The following is a 9,999-nucleotide window of genomic DNA, read 5'->3' on the forward strand; positions in this document are numbered from 1 at the left end:
GTTTACTCAGAAAAAGCTTCGGTTATTCATTTCTCGGTACTGTCTAAAATTGTTTCTGAAATTGCTAGTGCTGATATTCTCAGCGTCAAGCGTCTGGGCAGTGGAAAGGCCATTGTAGAGGTCAAATCCGCGGCGGCGGCTAACAAAATGGTGGCTAACAACAACTTCGCTAAGTTTAAACTACGTGCCTTCATACCATCCTATAAAGTTCTTAGAACTGGCATTATTAGAGACGTAGACCAATCGTTATCCTTAGAGTGTATTAAAAATAATATTAAATCTTCTGTTAAGGTTTTAGATATCCAACGACTCAATCGCAGAATCACAACTGACGGTCAAACTACCTGCCGTCGAGCTACCTGCCGTCCAGAACTATATGCATTAAATTCGCAGGATAATTTATGCCTAATGAAGTTGCTTTATTCAATGCTCTATACTCGGTCGATCCCTATGTACCAAAGGCTAGAATCTGCTACGTCTGCTATAGAGCAGGACATATCGGTAAAGACTGTAAGAGTACTAAGCCCAGATGCCTCTATTGTGGAGGGGATCATGACCGATCATTTGAATGTGAAGGTAAGCGACAGCCAAAGAAATGTATTAACTGTGGAGGTGAACATTTGGCTACTTCTTTTGACTGCCTCGTGATTAAACAATATAAGGAAGCTATTAAATTAGCTGCTTACAATAATATTCCAAATATTGAAGCGAGAAAAATTGTCATGGCTAACCGTCAAGGTAATACATCCAATCTATCTACGAACCCTCGCAATTTCCCGTATCTCTCCGGCTCACAGCGCCATTCTTTAGATGATTTTGCCTCCTACAATAGATTTTCGCCGCTGGAGTCGGCAGACTATAACTCACCAACCTTCTCATCAAATAGTTATGCAGCTATGGCGGCCTCGACTTCCCTTCCGTCTCCGAATGCTTCGAGACGATCACATGACAGTTCGAAGAAGAACAAGTCTGTAAGTTTCCGCCATAATCCGTTCCTACGCACGGACTCCTCTAGTGAATCCTTTGAAAGGCTTCTGCCGCCCATGGATGGCCAGTTTTCGGCTACGCCCCCTGCACATCCAACCTTAGCGTTTACACACGGTAATAATGGCCGTATGCGTGAAGACTTCTCCTCTTCGTCAAGTGACGTTTATCCGAAATCAAGCTCAAGCTCGGATGCGGGTGCCGCAAGGGGCTCGGATCCCGGCCCCAGTTCCGCTTCTAATACAATACGCAACATTGCGGATATGATTTTATCCTTTATGGGAAAGATTAAAAGTTTGTTTAACAATAGTCCTTTCATCTCCGCGATTGTCGACCCTTTGGCTGAGTCCGTAATTAAATTGGTTAATCTAATTGAGGGGTTCAATTTAGACTTTCTTATTAATCTTATCACCGCCACGGGATCAAGCTTTTCTAATGTCTCCACTGGAAACTCGGAATACTCGAGCAGAATTCACCGCCAATAAACAGCTTACATCGCAATCTCTGAACCTTCTGCAATGGAATTGTCGTGGAGTGCGGAATAAATTGCCACAATTACAAGCAATCGCCGGAGATTATGACGTTATCTGCTTGCAGGAATCTCTTCTGCATGTTTCATCTAATTTCATCCTACGTGGATTCAATATTGTCAGACAAGATATCACTGAGGCCGGTCAACGCGGCGTGTGTATTCTTATCAGGAATAACTTGGTTTTTAATATTTTAGACCTATCCAACACCAGCCTCAAGGAGGAATCTGTGGAAATATTGGGTGTGGAGCTTCTCTCCAATCAAGAAAAAATTAGCATCGTTAACGTATACAGACATCCAAACCGAGATACGCCTGAAAAGTTTTACGAAGACCTTATGGGTTATTTGATATCAAGAGACAGCTGCGTTCTAATGGGAGATTTCAACGCCCACCACTCACAGTGGGGCTGCCATGTTTCCGATCGTGCGGGTAAACGCATTATGTCTGCGTGCGAGGATTATCGCATTTGCATATTTAGTGATCAAATGCCTTGTTGTACCTCTCGGTGCAACAAGATATTATTTTGGGATTCGATCCGCTCAAAGGGTTGGGACACTACACTTCTCCTCCCACCATCTGCGAGACCTTCTATTATCGACTTAGTCTTTGTCACGCCAAACATCTCTCCTTTGTGCAAGGTATCTACCGAAGAAGATACATGGGGCAGCGACCATTTTCCCATAACGATTAAGCTGGGCATTGATCCATTTCGTCGCAAGCAATTCGTTTACAAGTTAAATCTTAATCCTGAAGAATTGCGGAATTTTTCCTGCGCATTGTCCGACTCATATATTTCATTTTCCGAAGAACAGCCGCAGGACCCCTGTGAAGCTTATACACGTCTATCAAATCATCTGGTGGAGACGGCGGTGGCGTGTTCTTCCTCTCCTCATAAAAAAGCACATCCTGGCACCATAGTGATTAAGAATGATAAAGCTGCTCCTCCCTGGTGGTCAAACACCTGTCAAGAGGCTATCGATGCTCGAAAAACGGCTGCCAGAACATGGCAGAGAAATCCCACTATTGAAAATTTTTATTCGTTCAAGAGGGAGAGAGCTAAATGTGCAAAAATTCTTTACAGGGAAAAAAGGAAGAATTGGAGAAAATTCGTGGGAACTTTTAACGATAAAACGCCCACTACGGAGTTATGGTCACTGGTTAAGGCCTTTAAAAGACGCAATCTAGCCACGGTAAGCGTGGGTATGGATCACGCCAAAGAGAGACAATTGTCCACGGAGGCCATTCAAAAACTGTGTCCACCATCGTGCTTATCAAATTTTCCATCTAATCTCGAGGACATGAATAAAGAGGACGAATCGTCAAATCAGGTTTTTAAAGAACTTGGAGCTCCAGTCAATGTGGAACATTTGGATATGGCAATTGCAACTGCTAACAAGAAGTCGGCTCCTGGCCTAGATAGAATCTCCAACAGCATGCTGGCACACTTACCGTACAACTTTAAGGAGCTAATGGTGGATCTCTTCAACCGTTTTTTATCCGAGGACGTAGTTCCGAGAGAGTGGAAGACGTCACTAGTGATTTTCATCCCTAAAGCTGGGGGGTCTGGTGTCAGGCCTATTTCTCTTCTCTCCTGCGTGTTGAAGGTCTTCGAGAAAATAATATATTGGAGAATTATGTGGCTCGTGGAATCGCAGTCTATTCTTCCCAATGAGCAAATGGGCTTCCGTCCCAGTAGATCCTGTAACGACAGTTTGGTTTCCTTTACGAACCAGATTTGTCTGGCACTGGCAAATAATGACTACCTTGTTGCAGTATTCCTGGATATCACAGGAGCCTTTGACAATGTTCTACCCGTGGCCGTACTAGATGAACTCAAGCTTGCGGGTGTTCCCGCCACGGTCAGAAAACTAGTGGAAAATCTCATCAGGGAAAGATCATTACATTTCTTAGTCGAAGGATTGCTGGGAGAAGTAAGATTATCACGAAAAGGCACTCCTCAAGGCTCCACACTAAGTCCGCTCTTATTCAATATTGCATTATGCAAACTCAATACCTGCATAAAAGAGGGCGTTAAATTTCTACAATATGCAGACGACATAGTGCTATTCATTACGGACCGCAATCCAGCAGCGGCAGCAAACAAACTACAAAGGGTCTTAATTGATGTCTCATCATTTTTGGAAGGTAAGGGCCTCAGCCTCTCCCCTTCTAAATCAAATTGGATAGTTTTCTCTGCTCAGAGGAGTATACCCATCCCTGACCGGTCTCTTTATATTGATGCATGTCTGATACCTAGGGTAAATAAAGTCAGATTTTTAGGAGTAATTTTGGACTGTCGTTTGAAAGGTACTTACCATTTTGAGTATCTTATTAAGAAAGGGAAAGCGTTGATTAACATAATTCTAGCTCTAACTGCAGTATGGTGGGGCTCCCACCCTCAATGCCTGCTTACTATATATAGAGCAGTTTTCAGAGCAGCTGTGGAATATGCCTGTTCCATTTTCTCTGGGAAAGGTAACGCTAGAATATTAGCACAGCTGGAAAGACAGCAGTATAAAGCCATCAGAGCTTCTATGGGATATCGCGTGTCCACACCTATCAACGTAATGTTATGCGAAGCAAGAGAGCTCCCACTCAAGCTTAGATTCAGCCTCCTTAGTGAAAAATTTATCGTTAATCGTATGTCTAAAAGAAATTCACTGGTTATGGACAGTATTGAAGATCTTGAATATAGTCTGACTTCCCCGGCGAAAAAAGCTTTTGCCCTCGCCAAGTCTTCCTCACTGAGATGCTATATCGCTAATAAGCACGAAAAGTCTCGCATGTATAGATCATACTTCATTCCGGCTCTGGAGAATAATCTGAGAGTTTTTCTTTTCCGCAAGGAGTTTGAAGATTTTATAACATATTCCAAAGACAGCGACAATAACGAGATTTCTCAAAGCTTTATGAGCAAATTACAGGAGCTGGACCCGGATGGGATCGTCTATTATACCGACGGCTCAAAAATTACAGAGGATGGCTGTGCAGGTGCGGCCTTTTACTCCCCACAACTCGGGCATTGTTTTAAGTATAAATTAACTGACAACTCATCAGTTTTTTCTGCGGAAGCCTGGGCAATATACCAGGCTTTAATTTTATCTCTGGACGCAGGATACTCTAAATTATTTATTTTTTCCGACTCTCGCAGTGTCTTAGAAGCACTCGCATCATACAGATTGATTAACGATAACTACATCATTCACAAAATAAAGGCGATATTGTTGCAGCTGGAGGAACGGAACATTAATTGCTGTCTTTTTTGGATCCCCTCCCACAGAGGCATTCTGGGAAATGAAGTGGCAGATAGGGCAGCAAAGGAGGCTTGTAGGGATGGAGTTAGAGGATATTACCGTACTCCCTATTCAGATTTACAAATACAAGCGGTTGCCAAGGTCCGCACTCGCTTTCAAGCTTATTTGAAAGAAAAAGCTACTTTAACTGGCACTCAATACCATTCGCTTTATTCTTCGACCCTGAATACAAAACCGTGGTACTTTAAGCTAGCCCTAAATAGGAGTGAAATTGTCTTGGTTAATAGACTCAGGTCTAATCATTATAATCTCAATTATAGCCTTTATAGAAAAAACATGGTCTTGTCTCCTGCTTGCGACTGCGGTGACTCCTGTCAGGATCTAAATCATATTATATTTCATTGCCCTCTGACTAGAAGCAAGGCTGGTCCTCTGATGCGCTACATTAATAAAAAATTCCCCTCTCATAACCATAACATTTTTCCCTCCCTTGCTAAACCCTTCCATAGCTTGTGCAGACTACTGTTGTCCTTTTTCAAGGCCATCGAGATTTCCGTATGAGTGTCGCGTGTTTGGGGGGAGCGTTACACCTTCCCCCATCTTTCCCGTCCCCCCCCCCGTCGCCTCCTCGCGAACCAGTTTCGCGGGGATCCGATGGGGGGCGCGCGCGGCGCCCTTTTTGAGTCTGTTTCAGTTTCCGCACATCGACTCCGAAATCTCTACCGCTTTATTTTCTACCAGCGGACATCTTGTGGGTTAGACTGGCCACGATAATCCGGTCTTTAACGGAACCTGGGCCACTCAAATTTAGAAGAAGAAGAAGAAGCACATTCCATATAGCTTAACACGTTTCATGAATAATGTTGCTTACTGTTGTAATTCCCAACAGATATTGATATGACAGAGATGTCATACTATCACCGGATGCTAAAAATCTAAAACAACAAAGAGAAAACTATAAAAAGTTAGGAACCTAATAATTCTAAAGAATGCTTTTTACAGAATTGTGAACAAAGCCGTATTTTTATAAAGTATATACAAACCTTAAAGTCAATGCTAATCGCTCTGGTGCAGAAATTGACTCACGTACAACATATTCTTTGCTTATCACGTTGGTCCTACTAAGCATAACAATTCTTCAAATTCAGTTGCAGGCATGCGAAAATAATTTATAAACCGTGGGTCTTCTAGACACAATATAGGAAATATTGCATGATAGAATCCATACACTGCACGATTTTGAAAGATATCTGCAACCCAGTATTTCTTTTTCTTATATTTCCTCCTTTTATCTTCTTCAATTGCGGCTATTACGGAAGTTGCTGCTGCTATACGTCTTTTTTGCACATTTGAATTTCTTAAGTTTATAATGTTCGCACATTCTACTATCCACTTATAATATTTCATTGATGGCAAACACATTTTTCCGAAAATTATTGCAATAAATTAATACTGCAGATATAACCTTGTCGATGCTGGTCGATGCAAATTACAAAAAATGACGAATAAACCCTTTTTCATTTGAGCGTCAGAATATCAGCGTCGCCGCCGATTTCGAGCGTCAACTGACGCCCATGAAAAAGCACCTTGACAGGTAAAAATGCATTTTATGTGACACCTCACCGATTTAAGTGTTCTTTAAATGTGTTGTAGAAGAGAGTGTCCTGAGTGATTTCCTGCAAAAATTAAGTGAGGGACGACATTGTATATCTCATAAACCAATACCATCTCTTACTCAATTTTTACAGGAAATCACTCAGGACACTCTCCTCTATAACATATTAAAGAACACTTAAATCGGTGAGGTATCACCTAAAATGCACATATTTACCAAAAGAACATATAAAAACATCTACAACTATTTCCTTCATTTTTGACTAATTATAAATAATTTATATAGAAAAAACAATTAATAAAATTAGTTCTTACTCTTTCAAATGCTATTAATGTAATATATTAATACATTTTATATAATAAGAAGTATGATCCATTTTCTAACTTTTTTGAGGTTAAAAGGCAATAGACTGCAATAGACTCCTCGCCAAATCCTCAATTCAAGTTTAATTCGGCCAATAATAACCAATAGTCCGATTAATATTTGTTAAATATTTGTTAAAATACTTATTAAAAGTGAAGAAAAAAAGAGAATTACTTTTGTCAGAATTTTCAAAAATTACAAATCTGCACTCGGCGATCTCCTTTTGCAAATCAATCAATCTTGGTAAAATGCCTGATTGCCTGCGTCCGCAAATTAAATATCTCCTTTTGCAATGCAACACCGAAATATTTTTCAATTATTATACAAAGAATCACTGTCACAGTATATCCAGTAGCGCAACTCTCTGTCGGCGCCTTTGATGTCAGTGTCACACAAAATGGAGTGCGCATGCGCGAAATAAGCAAGATGTCCAGTCGCGCCCATGGTGGAAGTATACATGGTGTGCTTAGTTTTGCGTTGTCTCATTCTAAAATCTCCCGACTCTCTCTTTTCTTGTCGCCGAAAAACATAGGCCTGCCACCACAAAAAATATTCCTAGAATAGTGGGTATTTCGCGCTGTTATGTTGCAAATCACACTAAGAAGCAGCACATGTATACACACAGACGCACAATGCATATAAACATTGACATCTCTACTTTAATATCTAATAATTGTAATTAAAGTATGTATATAGGCCTGTTCTTTTTGCCTGCACTGTCTGAACTGGTACATACAGTGCAATAAGTTGAAATGAAACAAACGTATATCTGTTTCACTTCAACTTATTGCACTCTGTGTACCAGTTCGGTAAAAAGAACAGGCCTTATATTCACATGTGCATAATAAGCTAAGCTTATAAATTAAGCTTACATGTGCATTGCAGCATGAATCGGTGTCTTCTTCGACACTAGCTGTAGATAGTTTGCTTCAAATAGTTTTAGTAGTTAATTTAATATAAGTAATAGACATTATTAAGAAAAACACTTTACAGATTTTACATAAATTGAAAATTGTCTACATCAATTTTACTCAATGTGCATGTGTGCATACGAGTAAAATGTATATTTTTGGAGTCTCAGAAAAAGTAGCAGAAGAAGACAATATTATAATGTTTCAACAAAATCGAAGTAAAAATAAACATTGATATAAATTAGACTTAAAGTTATTAAATATTACTATTGGGCGCATTCAGCAGAAAAGAGCGCTACGAGAGCGCTCGCTGTTATTGGTGTATTCTTCTAGATCATCCAATCAGAATTTTAAATCTGGAAGAATATACCAATAACAGCGAGCGCTCTCGTAGCGCTCTTTTCTGCTGAATGCGCCCATTATCAACACTTACCATTTAGAGTATTGGATGGAATTACACTTCCTATGTTTTTAAGCCACCATAATGGCATTATTCGGCAACTTGTGGAAGCTTACTTCCTCCGGAGTACACGTTATGTTGGTGTTCTTACACGCTTTAACAATACACCGCACCATTTTACTTCAAATTTTCACTTTAATTTCAAAATAACAGGCCTGCACGTTTCTTTCAGGAGACGGCTATAGACAGACTGAGATAGATGCTCCACGGCGCATGCATAAAAGAGACACTACTAGTTCAGTACTGCCAACCTTTCTAAGTTGGCCGCCCTATGTTTTTCGGTGACAACCGCGTTGAAAAGGGGCGTGGTTTACGAGTTCTGAGCACACCATGTATACTTCCACTATGGTCGCGCCACCTAAACTTCTTTCTCGCTTGTTCTTTACTCTCCATCTTTCCATCTTTTTCTAGCTACTCTAGCTTATTTGTATGTACTACATCAAATTAATCTAAATGTAATAAAAACTTAAAAAAAAATAGACCATAATCGTAATGCATTGTAAAATAAAAATATAAGAAAATATAAGCTTATGTAAATATTGTATAATATAAATATTATATTGTAAAAATATTTTAATTAAAGTTTGCGACATATAGCGTTTTTTCCTGTTAGATTGCTTGCGTTTTTGTAAATTATTAGAATTGCATCATATGGAACGTAGATTTTCTAACTGCTGAAACGTAAGCAATCCAGCAGGAAAACATACATTCTATATATCGCAGTCTTAAAATATTAATATAAACAACAAAAAATAAAATTTAATATTATACGAATTACATTTAAGAAAATAATTACTTTAATTATTGTAATTATAAAAAAATATTTAATAATAACTTTTTTTTAATTAAATAAGATAATTTTTATGTATCTCTTTAGAATAAAAATAATTAACTGGGATAAAAAAATTTTAATCTTAATACAACAAATAAGAAACAAATATTTATCAATATTATGCATATTTTAAAATATTATTACACATATATGCCTATATATATACAAAAATATACTTTTTATTCCTATAAAAAATATTAAAATGTTAGAAATAAATAGAATTTAGGTATTCATTTTTAAACTAAAATAATATTTTATTTCCACAAACTTTTCGGTCACAAACTAGATTCGGAGATTCTCAAACTAACACAGCTCAAACAGACGGCAATTATACTAATTTCCTTCAAATTTGAGCTTTCTAAGTACACACTGGCAAGTGGCACACACCTAATCACAGTATCTTTAAACGGAACCATTTAAATAGTCCTGACAGAGAGTGACAGAGGATAAGAAGAAGTGAGAAAGAAGTTTAGGTGGCGCGACTGGGCATCTTGCTTATTTCGCGCATGCGCACTCCATTTTGTGTGACATAAAATCAGGAGAGTTGCGCTACTGGATATACTGTGTCACTGTCCTCGCCAGTATATATGTATGTCAGTATGTGTATTGTACGCATATATGTAATACTACTATATGGCTAGATGAGAGAGAAGTCCATGTCCCAGAACCACGGTGCGGGAATATACTTCTCTCTCTTTCTCAGCGTACTTTGAACGTTGTGCGCATGCGTCGGATCATCCCCTCCATCAATAATAAATAGAAGGATAAATATACATATATGTGTAAGGAAGAAGGAAAAAGTGATTGATTCCGCTTCAGGGTATAACCTTGTTACAGTTAACAGAATCAGTTTAGTCGGAATAAATAAATTAACCCTAATTTTATGAAATAAACTTTTTCAAGATTGTATGTATATAAGAATACAGTGCAATCCCTTACAGAAATTTCATGATAATCAGTGCAAACTAATACCTATTTCATACCTATGCAAACTAATGTTTTCAGTCGCATTAGGCGCATTAGGCTTTTTGCCACATAAATAACATAT

The sequence above is a fragment of the Cyphomyrmex costatus genome, unplaced genomic scaffold (genome assembly GCF_001594065.2).
Source record: "Cyphomyrmex costatus isolate MS0001 unplaced genomic scaffold, Ccosl1.0 scaffold602, whole genome shotgun sequence".
Lineage (NCBI taxonomy): Eukaryota > Metazoa > Arthropoda > Insecta > Hymenoptera > Formicidae > Cyphomyrmex > Cyphomyrmex costatus.